The 13881-nt window shown below is 39.4% G+C and overlaps 1 protein-coding gene across 4 annotated transcripts in view; it reads right to left on the reverse strand.

The window, feature by feature from the left end:
• The window catches only part of DENND1B (DENN domain containing 1B), a 212086-nt gene that overhangs the window by 87109 nt on the left and 111096 nt on the right, over positions 1 to 13881 (reverse strand). The window lies entirely within an intron of this gene.

A 13881-nucleotide genomic window follows, 5' to 3' on the forward strand; every position in this document is an offset into this window, starting at 1 on the left:
ACATTTCTACTCATAGCAGCTTGTTTTCAATCTTTTTGCAGTGGGAATACTGATTTCTCAGTGTTATGTGTCTTCCAGGACACTGAAAGATTGATATTCCCATGGCTTGAATTTTTTACAAGGCAATCCTTCACTATGCCTCTTCCTCTATTTCCTAACTGGGTAAGGACAGCTTGGAGTGCCCATGGTCTGGCAACTAAGCTTGCCAATGGCTTAAGTGTGATGTGTGAACCATCCCCAGATGGTGCCCCTTTCTGAGGCTCTACTCAACGTACAGGAGGATGCAAGGCACAGGTCCAAGGAAGGAAAAGAAAGAAATAATTCCTGTCCCATTTAAGTCAGCTTTGCCTGGTGGTAAATCTCTACGCCATGAATTGGGAATGGACAAGTGTTAGCCGGTTCCTTGTGTCTTTTGTTCTTGCACCTTCTCAGAGAGATAACTACAAGAATGGAAGGGGGATGGATGGAGAAAGAATTACTGGTCACATAGCAGAAGAGATAAAGGATAAGTAAACTATTGGGGCTGTTTGTTCTAGTCTGGCATGTTTGATAAATAATTTTGAATTCTTCCTACAGACAAAGTTAGTTGATGTCCTCATAAAAATTGCAATGATCTCAAGAAACCAAAGCATTGCCGAAAGGAAGAGAATGGAGGCTTGTTGCCTTTTGTCCATATACCTGTGCAAAAGATGTTAATTAATGAACAACAAGATCAATAACCATCATGCTACAGTATACAGTATATTCAATGGCAATATACATATCAGTGGAAATTGTATCAATTATAATTGCAAAACATGCGAGTTAGAGAAAACATATTCAAAATAGTTTCCAAATTAAGAAGCAGGTGGGCCCCAACTATACATATGAAATTTTATGAAAACTGTAATTAGATTATATAAATGTCTTACATTTCTGCTATTTGAAAAAGAAAAGATGAATAAATAATAATATGAAGAATTTAAAAAAACTATTAAAATATAGGTAACTAAAAATATAAAATAATCAAATTTAAATATGCATGCATTGTGCATATTTAATTAGTGATGGATAAGGAAAATATTCCTTTGAAAGAATTTTATTGGTTTTTAAAATTTTGGGGGGGGAAAAGGGTAGGTGGATATACAAAAAAAAAAAAAATTGGCAGCTCCATCATGCTAGAGCTAGGAATCTCTCCAATTCTCACAACTTTTTACAGAAAAACAAAACAAAGGATAAAAGATAAGCAGAAACAGCATCTTATTATACATTGTATCAACCATGTGTTCAATCATCTCTTTTGCCACTTTCTAATATATCAACAATTAAAATGATATTCAAGATATATTTATTTTTGTGACCTGAGTCTTTCCATTATTGTTCTCTCCCCCCTGTCCCCAGGCGGAGCCGCAGCCCCTCCCTCCTTCATGTCTTGTGTTTTGGCCGCCTTGTTTCGGGTGACTCGTTCCCTCTTGTTTGAGAGGCCGCGGGAAGCCCCTTTACAGGGTAGAGCAGAGGAGTTTGGGAAATATCTACATGACAAAGTCGCTCAAATCCGGATGGGATGGACCCCCTTCAGTGGTTCAGTAGAGACGCCCGTGGCGAGTCTTGAGGGTCCGCTTTGGGAGGAGTTTGATTCGGTTGCCATCGAGGATTTGGACAGGTTGCGTGGACGTCTGCGACCCACCACATGTTTATTGGACCCGTGTCCCTCCTGGCTTGTACTGGCATCCTGGGAGGTTACACGTGACTGGCTCCTGGTCCTAGTGAACACTTCGTTGGGTGAGGGGTCTCTACCAGCCGCCTTGAAAGAGGCGGTGGTGAGACCCCTGCTCAAGAAGTCTTCCCTGGACCCGACGGACCTAGTCAATTACCGTCCAGTCTCCAACCTTCCTTTTTTAGCGAAGGTTGTAGAGAGTGTGGTGGCACAGCAGTTCCCACGCCACCTGGAGGAAAATGATTATCTAGACCCGCGCCAGTCCGGCTTCCGACCCGGGCACAGCACGGAGACGGCCTTGGTCGCATTGGTGGATGATCTCTGGTGGGCCAGAGATAGGGGTTGTTCCTCTATCCTGGTCCTATTAGACCTCTCGGCGGCTTTCGATACCATCGACCATGGTATCCTGTTGCACCGGCTGGAGGGGTTGGGAGTCAGGGGCACCGTGTTACGGTGGTTTGGCTCCTACCTCACTGACCGGACGCAACGTGTGTTGGCAGGGGAGCAGAGATCGACCCGGAGGCCTCTCACATGTGGAGTGCCACAGGGTTCGGTACTCTCGCCTCTCCTGTTCAACACATACATGAAACCGCTGGGCGAGATCATCCGTGGTTTTGGGGTGGGATATCATCTGTATGCTGATGACACTCAGCTATACATCTCCACCCCAAACCACCCCAATGAGGCCATCGAAGTGATGTCCCGGTGTTTGGAGGCCGTACGGATCTGGATGGATGGCAACCGACTGAAACTCAACCCTTCCAAGACGGAGTGGCTGTGGCTTCCGGCGCCCCGGTTCAACCAGGTGTTTCCATCTCTGGCCATTGGGGGCGTGCAACTAGCCCCTATGGAACAGGTGCGCAATTTGGGCGTCCTCCTGGATGCCCGGCTGTCCATGGATGACCATGTAACAGCCGTGGCAAGGGGGGCGTTCCATCAGGTTCGCCTGATGCGCCAATTGCGCCCCTTATTGGACCGGGATGCCCTACGCACAGTCACCCATGCGCTGGTGACGTCTCGCCTGGACTACTGCAATGCTCTCTACATGGGGCTTCCTTTGAGATGCACTCGGAGACTACAGTTGGTCCAGAACGCGGCCGCGCGGGTGATCAGGGGGAGGACTAGATTCTCCCCTGTAACACCTCTCCTGCGCGAGCTGCACTGGCTTCCAGTGGTCTTCCGAGTGCGTTTCAAGGTCTTGATTATGATCTTTAAAGCGCTCCATGGCACAGGGCCTAGTTACATGCAGGATCGCATCCTGCCCCACACATCCCTACGACCAATCCGCTCTCACAGAGAGGGACTTCTCCGGGTGCCGACCGCCAAACAGTGTCGGGGGGCGACACCCAGGAGCAGAGCCTTCTCTGTGATGGGCCCAGCCCTGTGGAATGACCTCCCCCGGGACATCAGGATTACTTCCGATCTCCGCTCCTTCCGTGTACAACTGAAAACCCACCTCTTCCAACTATCTGGCCTGGCTCAACCGTAATTTTCTCGTACTCCTCCTGACTGTCTGTTTTTTAACATTTTGAATTTGGATTGTACATGGGGTTTTGTAATTAGGGTATTTTAATGGTTTTTAATTGTCTATGTATTGTATCTGTTAACCTCCTCCGAACATGTGTGTCTTTGTACTTATGTATGTCATGGATTTATGTAAATGTTATATGTTTTTTACTCCATTGTACGCCGCCCCGAGTCCCTTTCGGAAAGGGAGCGGCTAATAAATTTAAATTATTATTATTATTATTATTTGTCGCCTTTTTCACTACTTCTTATATTTCCGTGCTCTAGGAGGGCACTATGTTTTTTAATGAAGGCCTCTGCCTCCACGACTGTGTTAATTCTAATTCTGTTTCCCTCCCAGAAGATCAGCATTCCTTCTGGCAATAACCATCTAAACCAAATTCCCTTATTATATAATTTATTTGAAAAGGAGGAATACTTCCTCCTCTTATCTCTTATTTTTTTCGGAATTTGCTTAAGAATGGCAATTTCTTTATCTTTATATTTTAGTGGTCCCCCCCTCTGAGCCCCTAGAATCTCATCCCTCGTGGTCTTCCTAAGAAATTTAACATGTACTTCCCTTGGAACATTATGTGTTCTGGCATATGCTGAATTAATCCTATAAACCAGATCCATATCCCACCACAACTGTTCTTTATCTCTTTTAATATATTCTGCTAAAATTGTACTCATAATATCCTTAAGATCTTCATCTTCTGTCTCCGGTAAGTTCTGGCATCTGAGAAAGAAGGACATTCTTTCAAGTTCTATCTTTGCCATAAAATTTTCCAATTCTATATTTCCCTTCTGGACTGCCTTAACCTCCTCTCTCAGCCCAGCCGCGCCCTCCTCCAGCACACCAATTCTCTGTTTATTTTCTGTTATTTGTTGCTGCACACTTTTAAGCTCATCTCTAAAATCTGCTACCTCCTTTTTCAACTCATTTTGTCCCTGCATAATAGCTTGAAACATTTGAGTAACAGATAAATATTTTGAACTCTCTCCAGTCTTTTCTTGTAAAAATGATGAAATTTTTGTCTGTTGAATCGTTGGACTGGATGCAGTAGAAGTCGGTGCCGAAACTGCTTTGCCTGTAGGTGGTTTTCTGGGCCCCATTGTCTAAGTTCAGAAAGAGTAAAAATCTTTTGCAAAAGAAATGGCGTCTGTGAAGCGTGCAGCTGAGTGAGTCCGAGAAGACAGGCAAATCCAAAAGTGAAAATTAACCCTCTGTCACAGTTCCAAGCCAAGAAATCACTCAAAAAAAAGGAAATCAAATAGTCCAAATCCAGAAAGACGACGTAACAGGAGAGGCTCCAAGAGTCCTTCAGGGGGGATAATATAAAGCCAGACTTTCTTCAAAGGTAGTTTCAAAAGGCAGACTTCATTTATAAGTGCGAAGAAGAAGAAGGAAGAAGGCCATCTTGGCTCCTCCTTGGGATCAGGAGCAGAACATTAAAAACTTCCATAAAGCTTTCAAAAGAACTCAGCAATCAGCTCTTGCAGTTATGATATAAATCTTTTCACACAGTTAGTTCAAGTGGCTAGTTTAATTTTTTGCTCTCTATCTCCATTCTGAGATTGAGAGCCAGTCCAAATGCCGCTTTGCCTGAGAGGGGTAGAAGAAAAAAAGCAACCCCCCTCCAATCTTCCTACTTCAAACAGATTGAATCCACAACTTGTAAAAAAAGCCGCTACTCGTCAGTTAAAAGCAATTAAGGAGATTGGAGTGAATTTCTCACCTCCAGCACTTCAGCCGCTGCATGTAGTTAACTCTTTCTTTCCGGAATCCATTCAGCGAAGGTGCTGTTATGCACCCCCTACGCTCCCCGGCTCCTAAGGCGAAACTGGAGACCCCCCCCCCATGGCTGCCACCTATCGGGGGGGGGTTCCAGCAAGCCGCCCTACTGCAGGTGGTCTCTCCAAGACCTCCTGTGCTCCTAAATGGAGCCCACCGGAGAAGCGAACAGCAGACCAACGTCCGTCGCCTTCGGAAACCGGAAGTGATCTCCGGATAAGGAAAATATTGACACATAAATTAACAGAAAGGGAATTTTATTATAAATTTCCTTATTAAATCAAGATTTTTAAAAATGCACTGCATTTAGAGCAAAAACATTAACACATTCATTAACAATTACATGTCTAAATACAGAAAAATAGCGTATTGCCACTATGCTTGTATGTCTATACCTGCCTGGTATGCCTGTGTATTATAGTTCCTTAGGTTTGAAAGACAAATTAACATCTGGTTTTTTTATTTTAAATAACCTTAACTTTCTAACTGAATGGTAGTGCTGCAAAACAACAACTGAAACAAATTTCTCTGAAATACCCGTTTTAACATAAAATAATCACCTTCACTTCTAATACTGATCACATGTAGCACAAAAGAAATTTTGAAATGAATAAGTGAAAAGAGATAATATTTTCTTGCAGATTAGTCCAAAGAAAGGCAGCTTGTTAAAAAAAAAGAGCCCAAAACAGTCCCTTTGCAAAAAGCTCCAGGGCGGGGCACAGCTTTATGTTCCAAAATAAAAAACAAAATCAGCCAAGTGAAAGGGTTGGGTTTTGTTTTTGGTTTTTTTTTGCAAGCTGCAACTCTGGACTGTTTGAGATATATCTTTTCTTTTGTTTCACAGTACAAAGCCCAGCTGGAGCCAGGAGTTTTTTGGTGCACCTCAATTCAGGGGTTGCTTTTGGGTTTTGTTTTGTTTTGTTTTTTTCACAGCGTGGAACCAAGCACCAGCCTGGTCCAGCAACCATACCAGCTACACCAGAAGTGAAAGCAAGAAGACGGCGAAGACCACCTGGGGCAGCAAAGTGCAAGGTAGCCGGAGAGGGGAGCTGCTTGCCACTCCACAAGGAAGGGTGCAAGCTGGACAAAATGAGGGAGAGATAGGAAGGTGGAGGCAGTTTTTTACTTTGCTGAGGATCAAGGTTGGGAGGGGCCAATCCCAGAATGCCCTGGATTAGGATGGGCACCTGCTTTTAATGATCTATGATTCTTGATTCTTGTACACCGCCCCGAGTCCCTTCGGAGAGAGGGGGCGGTCTAGAAATCAAATAAAATAAATAAATAAATTGATTAATGACAGTAATGGAGAATGCTGGGATTCCATCACTAAGCAATGCACTCATGTCATCTTGCTTTACAGCTGCACTGCTTTGCGATGGAAATTCCGGTACAATTGTAGTGAACAATCAAGAAGTACCCGTACGTTTTAGTTACTAACTTTTGAGGGGTGTAATCTAGAGTTAGCCCGTTTATACACATTGCCAGGCTCACTTGCTATTTTTCATCCCATTTTAAAATTTATTGAAAAGGTTTGGAATAAAAAAGTTAATTTTGAAAGGATGCACTCCTAGGGATAAGGATTGTAGCAATTACCTCAATGGTAGTCTAGATTTCAGCAAGTGGGAATGCTTCGCCAAAGATTAGGTCTAGCTGATATTTGGGTGGGAGACGGATTTTGAGAGTTCTGGTCTGGACTTGAAAGTTATAAAAACATCCCAGGAAAAATAATGGCAGGAAAACTACATAAAATGTTGACGAAATCTCAACAGTTGAACTTATTTTAAAGATACCTTTATAATTTTTTGCCTTCTACTTCCTGCCTGCTGACAAATGATGTTTGAGGATGCTATTCTGAGAAAACTATATATATATATATATATATATATATATATATATATATATATATATATGTGTGTGTGTGTGTGTGTGTGTGTGTGTGTGTGTGTGTGTGTGTGTGTGTGTGTGTGTGTGTGTGTGTGTGTGTGTGTGTATGCATGCATGCATACACACACATACACACACACACACACACAAACATATGGGAAAGTGTTCTTTTTCACTGAAGTTATTATTAGCAAAGTATTTCAGCACCTTGCAGGTGAAAAAAAAACAGAAGTATGTCAAAATAAATACACTGGCAACTATAAACAATAAACTGCTGCAGAGAGAAATGCAACACATTAAAAACATTTTAAGTAACAGAAGGTAACCATCTGTCTACAGTCTAAATATTTAATTAATGCTCATTTTTTAAAAATTAAAAATGCAGCAAAATGTAAGGGAGCTAACGTACATACAAACAGTACTGTACTTTTAAAAGCATCGTGAAAGTGAAATAAATATTTGAAATTAATAGAAAAAGTAGAAGTCAAAGTTCCTTTGATAGATTATACTGAAATGATGAATAGTCATTAAAATAAATAGTATGCTAATTGTAGAAATTCTTTTATCAATTTTTTCTGGTTTTCTAAAATTAGTTTCAAATGGCACAAATCAACTTCCAGAAAACAACATAATTTTATAAAAATGCTACCTACTATGCTGACCATATTTTCAGACACTATCTTAATAATTGTTAACTCCTTGGTAAAGACTTGAATTATTAGGTTTTCGCTATATTTAACTATGGATCTAATTATAAATCACTCATATAATAATAAACCATATCTTAAATAAATATATAGATGTTGAAATCAAAGCAAACCCTTTACTGAAAGTCTTATCAAGTATCAAAATGTGATAAGCAATAATCAAGATCTATCTTTTCCTCTATTATATAATGTGAATTTCTCCAAATGGCAAGGTAATATATAAATACATAATAGATAAAAATAATGTTGCTAGTATCAGAGGAATCAAATTCCTCTGATATGCTGCTTCAGAAGATTCTGGATGTGCAGTTTCTGAACATATATAAATTTTTGAGAAAGAATTGTTTAAGATTTTGATACCAAATTGGAAGCTTTTGCACAACATTTTCTACCAGAGTGGTATGTATAATGGAATGTTCTCTGCAGCAGCAAACAGAGAATTTTGCCAGAACTTTCCCAGAAAAACACTCAAATCATGAGTCTACACAGTCCCAAGCTGGAAGAGGAAGACATGAAGTGGTTTGGGGTAATCACACCCTAGAATCTGTCACAATATGTGTAGCAGCTCAAAAGTTATAGCTATAGTTTGGAAAGATTCTGTCTATTACATGGGTGTCAAACTCAATCGTATCACGTGACATATCATGATGTATTGTTATGCTTTTTGCCTTTGCAGAGCTGGGGTGGCCGTGGCCTGCACATGACGCATCCAGCTCACAGGCCGCTTGTTTGACAGGCCTTGTCTATTAGGTTTAAGCAAACAGAGGATTGGACTTTATTTCATTTCTGGTCTTGTGCCCTACAATATGTTTGGTTCAACTATTGGTAAGTTGCCTGTTCATTCAAAGGATTCAATATACGTAAATGCCTATAATGAATAAAGATAAATCTTGAAAGAAAGCTCAGGAACTCTTCTAAGAAGACTCACTCCTTCTGCTTTCTAAAATAGTTTGTGTACTATTTATTCTTCATATAATTATTAATATAATGTAATGTAGTATAATAATTCTATATATAATTATCCGTATATATATTAAAAAGAGATACCGTTCTATAAAGGAATAACTCCTTCCCTTTCATCACGTACCAACAATTTCAGTAATTTATCACTTTCTCTGTTACTATAAATATATTTCCTTCTCATATCTCATATATAAACAAATTCTTAAAGCCTCATCATTCTGTCCTAATCAGCAAAAAATCTTTAAGAATTCTCAAAAACATTTTATAGCATTTTAACCTTCATCAAATAAATCAATCTTGTATTCCTTTCAATAGTGACATCACTTTCTCTGAAAAAATGTCAGTAATCTTGATCAAATAAACCAATGTTATGTTCTTTTGCTTTTAACAATCTTGATCTTTAATCTCTTTTAATGATGTCCCAGAACCTGACTTCTTTCCATTTTCTCTTAGTCTCTTCTCAGAAGCTTCATCAACATTTTAACTTTTATGATAGCAGACAATCATAAGAGTAACTTCTGAATGAATTTTTCCAGATGTCCACCTCCAAGAGAAGATGTCTTAATACATAATTTCAAAATCTCCATATATTTTAATAGCATTCTAAACAATCTACAAGGATTATTGTAATTAATTTCAGAATCTTGCTTCAAAGTAATATGGCCTCTTAGTCCATTTATAACTTTCCAAAATCAATGTTCTAAACGCCCTTTTGCTGTATTCCAAAATAAGAATTTTTTAAATCCTTAAACTTCCATAAATCGTTTCTAATCAAGGGCTAAAGGAAACTCATCCAATGAAATTTGCTATTCTGAAGGTTCTTAATATCCCTAAAATACCCAATAACCAGCAACTTCCAGAAGTAATTGAGAAAAGAAGCATTCAAAACTAGCATCCTTTTGAAAGCACTGACTGCGATAAGGGCAAAGATGGTTATCCTTTGACTCCTAGAGTTCTATTCTTGCCGAAGGCCACTTATGGCCTTCTTCCAGAGACATGCTGACTGGAGGATATGTGGGTAATCTCAGGTCCTCCTTGTTCTGTCATGATTGGAAGCTGCATTCTCAATGGCACTTTCTTCAATTCATCATTGCTTCCCCAGAAGTCTGGGCGGGCATATACTTTAAAGGTAGCACAAAATTCCCTTTGCTTTTTGTCAGGCCTGATATTAATTATTTATTATTTCAAGTGACTCAGAAACTGAAGATACAAGAAGTGCACAAATTATGGTAGAGTTATTTTATTTTTCTTAGATCTGCTTATTCTCACTCAGATAAGAAATCTCATAAAAAGTTATTTTGACAAGAGGGTCAACCTCTTTATTTTTCAAATTATCAATAATGCTTGATCCAAAAAAGACCTGGGTATTTATGTAACTGGGCAAATTCATAATCCAATAGTGGAAGGAAGATCAATCTTCGGGCTCGGCATTGAACATTAGAGGAGGAAATCACTTTGGATCATGAAAATGCATTATATCTCAGTGATCCTTGAGAGGCAGCAAATTGTGGAGTGGACCAAACATTTCTTCTCCCCCTTCTTTACTCATCCTCCCAGCCTTGCTTCTAAGGATTTGATCAAGTTTTAAAAGTATGATTCAGAATTTTGATGAAAAGGTTATCAATGCAAATAAATCTTACATCGAATGGGAGAAAAAGTGTCAAGAAATTATTGTACAAGTAACTAAATTATGATATCTGGATCTGGCAAATATTCATGAATCTCTTCTTTAGAGTCAGCTGGAAGACGAGCATGTTGAAGGTTAATGCAATTATAACAAATGGGGATTGCTTTGCATTCCCTAGCATCTGGTCAGTTGCTCTGCTTCTTTCAAATGTTCTCAATTCCCTTGACAACATTAAATGAAATACCATGTCTGTCAAAGGAAGAAACTGATAAGAAGAAATGTATCTTATTTGCAGATATCAACTAGTTAAGAGTTATCTAACAGAACATGAGGTCATAACTGATTCACTGGGTTAGGGAAAGGACAGCCTCCCAATTGCAGTGAATCAGTTTACTTTCTAATTTTTAGTCTTTTCCTTTTGCTGTTTTTATGCAGATGAAAATTTATTTGTGAGAAGAACCAAGATTATGCAGTTGGAATGTACTTACAAATGTGCTGATCCATTCTACGATAAAAAATGCTCTCTGTGTGTGTGTTTAAGGGATGGGGAAAAGAGATAATATTTCGACCTCTGCATTAAAGCATAGCATCCTTTCCACCTGCTTCTCTAACAGAGGCCTTGAAACAGACACCCACTACTTAACATATTACTGACAGGATGATGAGAAGGCTCCTGTCAGGCACAGGCCAGCTGGGTGTTAGAGACAAAATGCACAGCCCCAGCTGACTAGTTAGAGGAAATCTGGAGAGGTACAATTACAGAGGCATATGACAAGCCTTCATGCCCGACTGACTTGAGAACCAATGACATGGCATTAAACAGCAATCCTTCCCATCCAGTGGTCACAAAACAGCAATAAGTCAACTGATGCACTGTTGTAAAATCATGATTTATTCCTTTGCTTTGAATACACAAGACTACAGCATGATGTTCTGGTAGAGTACCACAGCAGGTTCACTTGGGGCCCAAACTTCTCAGGCCTGTCTACTACAGGCATAAAATCAATGTGCTAGCAGTGCCTTTCTGAAAATGCTTCTCTAGTTTAAGGAGAGGAAAAATACACTGAATTCACACCCACAAATATTAAAGTTATGATATATAATAGCACAGATTTAAGAAGTACAACAGGCAAACGGTATGTGAGATGACAAAATAAAAACATTATAAAATAAATGTTTTGGAAATAAATATGCACATGATATGCATTCATTCATAGTTAAAATGCTATTATAAAGTAAGAAATGCAAATGCAAAGTGACAACCAGGAAGCTGATCGGTAGTGGAATTCTCATAACTTTTTAAGTGAAATGTGTTGCTTTCCACCAACACAACCCTCAGTGGTCTCAGACAGTGGTGTATTAAGTCTCACTGGTGCCCTAAGCACTGACAAATATTGGTGCCCCCCTCCCTTGTACATACTGTACAAATCTTCATTGTTGTTTTATCTTTCTCAACTTTGTGGTGCCCCCCTTGGGTCTGGTGCCCTAAGCATGTGCTTAGTTTGCTTAATGGTTAACATACCACTGATCCCAGACATTTCCTATATTTAATTTTTTTGCATAGTAAGTTTAGTGCTTTATTATCACAATTTAGTGGCACAGGGTTTCCTGATGTAAAGAATGTGGATTACAGTACAGCAATTTTGCACTCCCACCTCCCTTCTCTCCCCCTCCCCAAAAAGGAGAAGGAGAAAGCTTGAATTATGGGTTTGATCTTGGTCCTACTGCCCTTAGATAGTGAACCAAAACTGAGCTGATAACATGAAGATGACATCATAATTCAGTCTGCATGAACTCTCATAAACACTTGATATTAAGTTAACATCCAAAGATAAAGGACAACTCCTTCAACAAAAGAAAGGAATTGATAACACTCTTACAGAAAAGTAGCCTACATAAAAAAAACAAACTCCTGGTCTTATTAGGAAATTAATGGGAAATTAATTCCTTGGTAAAGGTAATAGATTCTTATTTAATATCTAAGATTGATACAAAATATTAAAAATAACTGACCTTCGATTTCAGTTTTATATTCAATTTTTTTTCCTTTTGCCTTTTCTAAAGATTGAGAATAATTGCATTGAAATCTCATCCATAGTTTATCAGGAGAATGAAAAGATTTGCCTTTCTCCCCACTGGGTCTTAGGCAGTGGTGGGTTGCCAATTTTTTTACTACTGGTTCAGCTGTGCTCCCGCACACACAATACTTCTGCGCATGTGCAGAAGCATCTGGGTGGGTGGGCGGAGCCTCCCGACGCTGCTACTACCGGTTCATACCTCTGGTCTTAGGTTATATGTGGGGTTGGAGATCAGGAAAAAAGTCCATTCTTCTTCTGTGTATTTTTTGCTATCCTTCCAAGCTGAGAATCACCATCAAGGAATGTCCCCTGATGTTGGATGCGATGGAGACAATTCATCCCACCGATCAATTCCATGAGCTAGAGAATTGGGTCTACTAGCACCACCCTCTGCTTCTTTTGCTAATCCTCCCAACCTCCTGCCAGGTCTTGGAGTAGAAGCGGAAGATGTGATGAGAAATAGCTCCTTGCCCACCAGACAAGATTCATGGGATTGGAGATCCAGCAAATATAGAACTGAGGCCAAAGGGGAAAACATAGAATCTTCTGCTGTGAAAAATAGAATTGCCCAAACAACAGGAAGGTGATAGAGGAGAAGGGGAGCTCTTGCACCAGCCCATGTGGACACTGGAGCGACACAGATCCTAGCCCTGACAGCCTTATTACCAGAATCATTGTGGTATCACTGATTGTACAGCAAGACTTTTGTCACGAAGGAGGAAAATGGCCTTTATAAATTGGAACTGTTAAATAAAAAAAGTAAGCTGTCATGACCGTGGGCTAAAAATGAGAGCATCCTCATAGTATCTGTTGGAGTTAGCAGGGCATAAGGATGGACCTTCAGAGTATAAAACTATTAGCTTATTTTAATGTAAGCTAAGATTGTAATTGTTAGACTGCACTGCCGACCATAAGTTGGTTACACTTGCAGAATCTTACTAGTTTAAGCTTTTAAACCCTACTTCAGTGATCAAGGAAACAAAAAAGTCAAATTGAAATAAATATATGCATATATTTTAAGGAACAAGAAAACACTGAGGAACAAGAAAAGCGTTTTGCTCTTACATTCCCCAGTTTTATTTAACTTCTTAGTCTGGTCCACACCAATACTGATCAAGTGTGAGCTTCTTAGCTTATTTTCAAAGTCTGCCACGATTGGCCAGGTACTGCAAGTTAGCTTATACGTAAGAAAGTTGCTGCATTGAGTACACTAACAATTCTAGCTATAACCTCACAGAATGGCTGATGCTGTTTTGCATTTGATTCATTTTCAAAAAAATTATTGCCATGCTAGCTGAAGAGAAGAAAAATGTCTCTTTCAACATCAACATTGTAATTTGTGGCAATTTTATTTTCCCTAAAGGAGACTTTTATTTCTCTTTTTTTAAAAAAAAATGGAGAAAGAGGAATATAAAGAAGAGAAAATGGTATCACTGGTCCTTCTAAGCAATTTATAAGAAGCAAGTTACAGTAATGCAATTAACTGATACACCAGGTTGTTTGTGTTTGTTGGGGGGGGGGGGGAATCCAAAGACTTAATTCCACAAATAAAAAGCCAACAAATCCTTCAAAAATTTAAAATTAAATTAAATTAATTTTTTGTAATGGATTTATCTTCAAATGAG

Source organism: Natrix helvetica, assembly GCF_964273705.1.
Source record: "Natrix helvetica genome assembly, chromosome: 3".
NCBI classification, from domain to species: Eukaryota; Metazoa; Chordata; class Lepidosauria; order Squamata; family Natricidae; genus Natrix; species Natrix helvetica.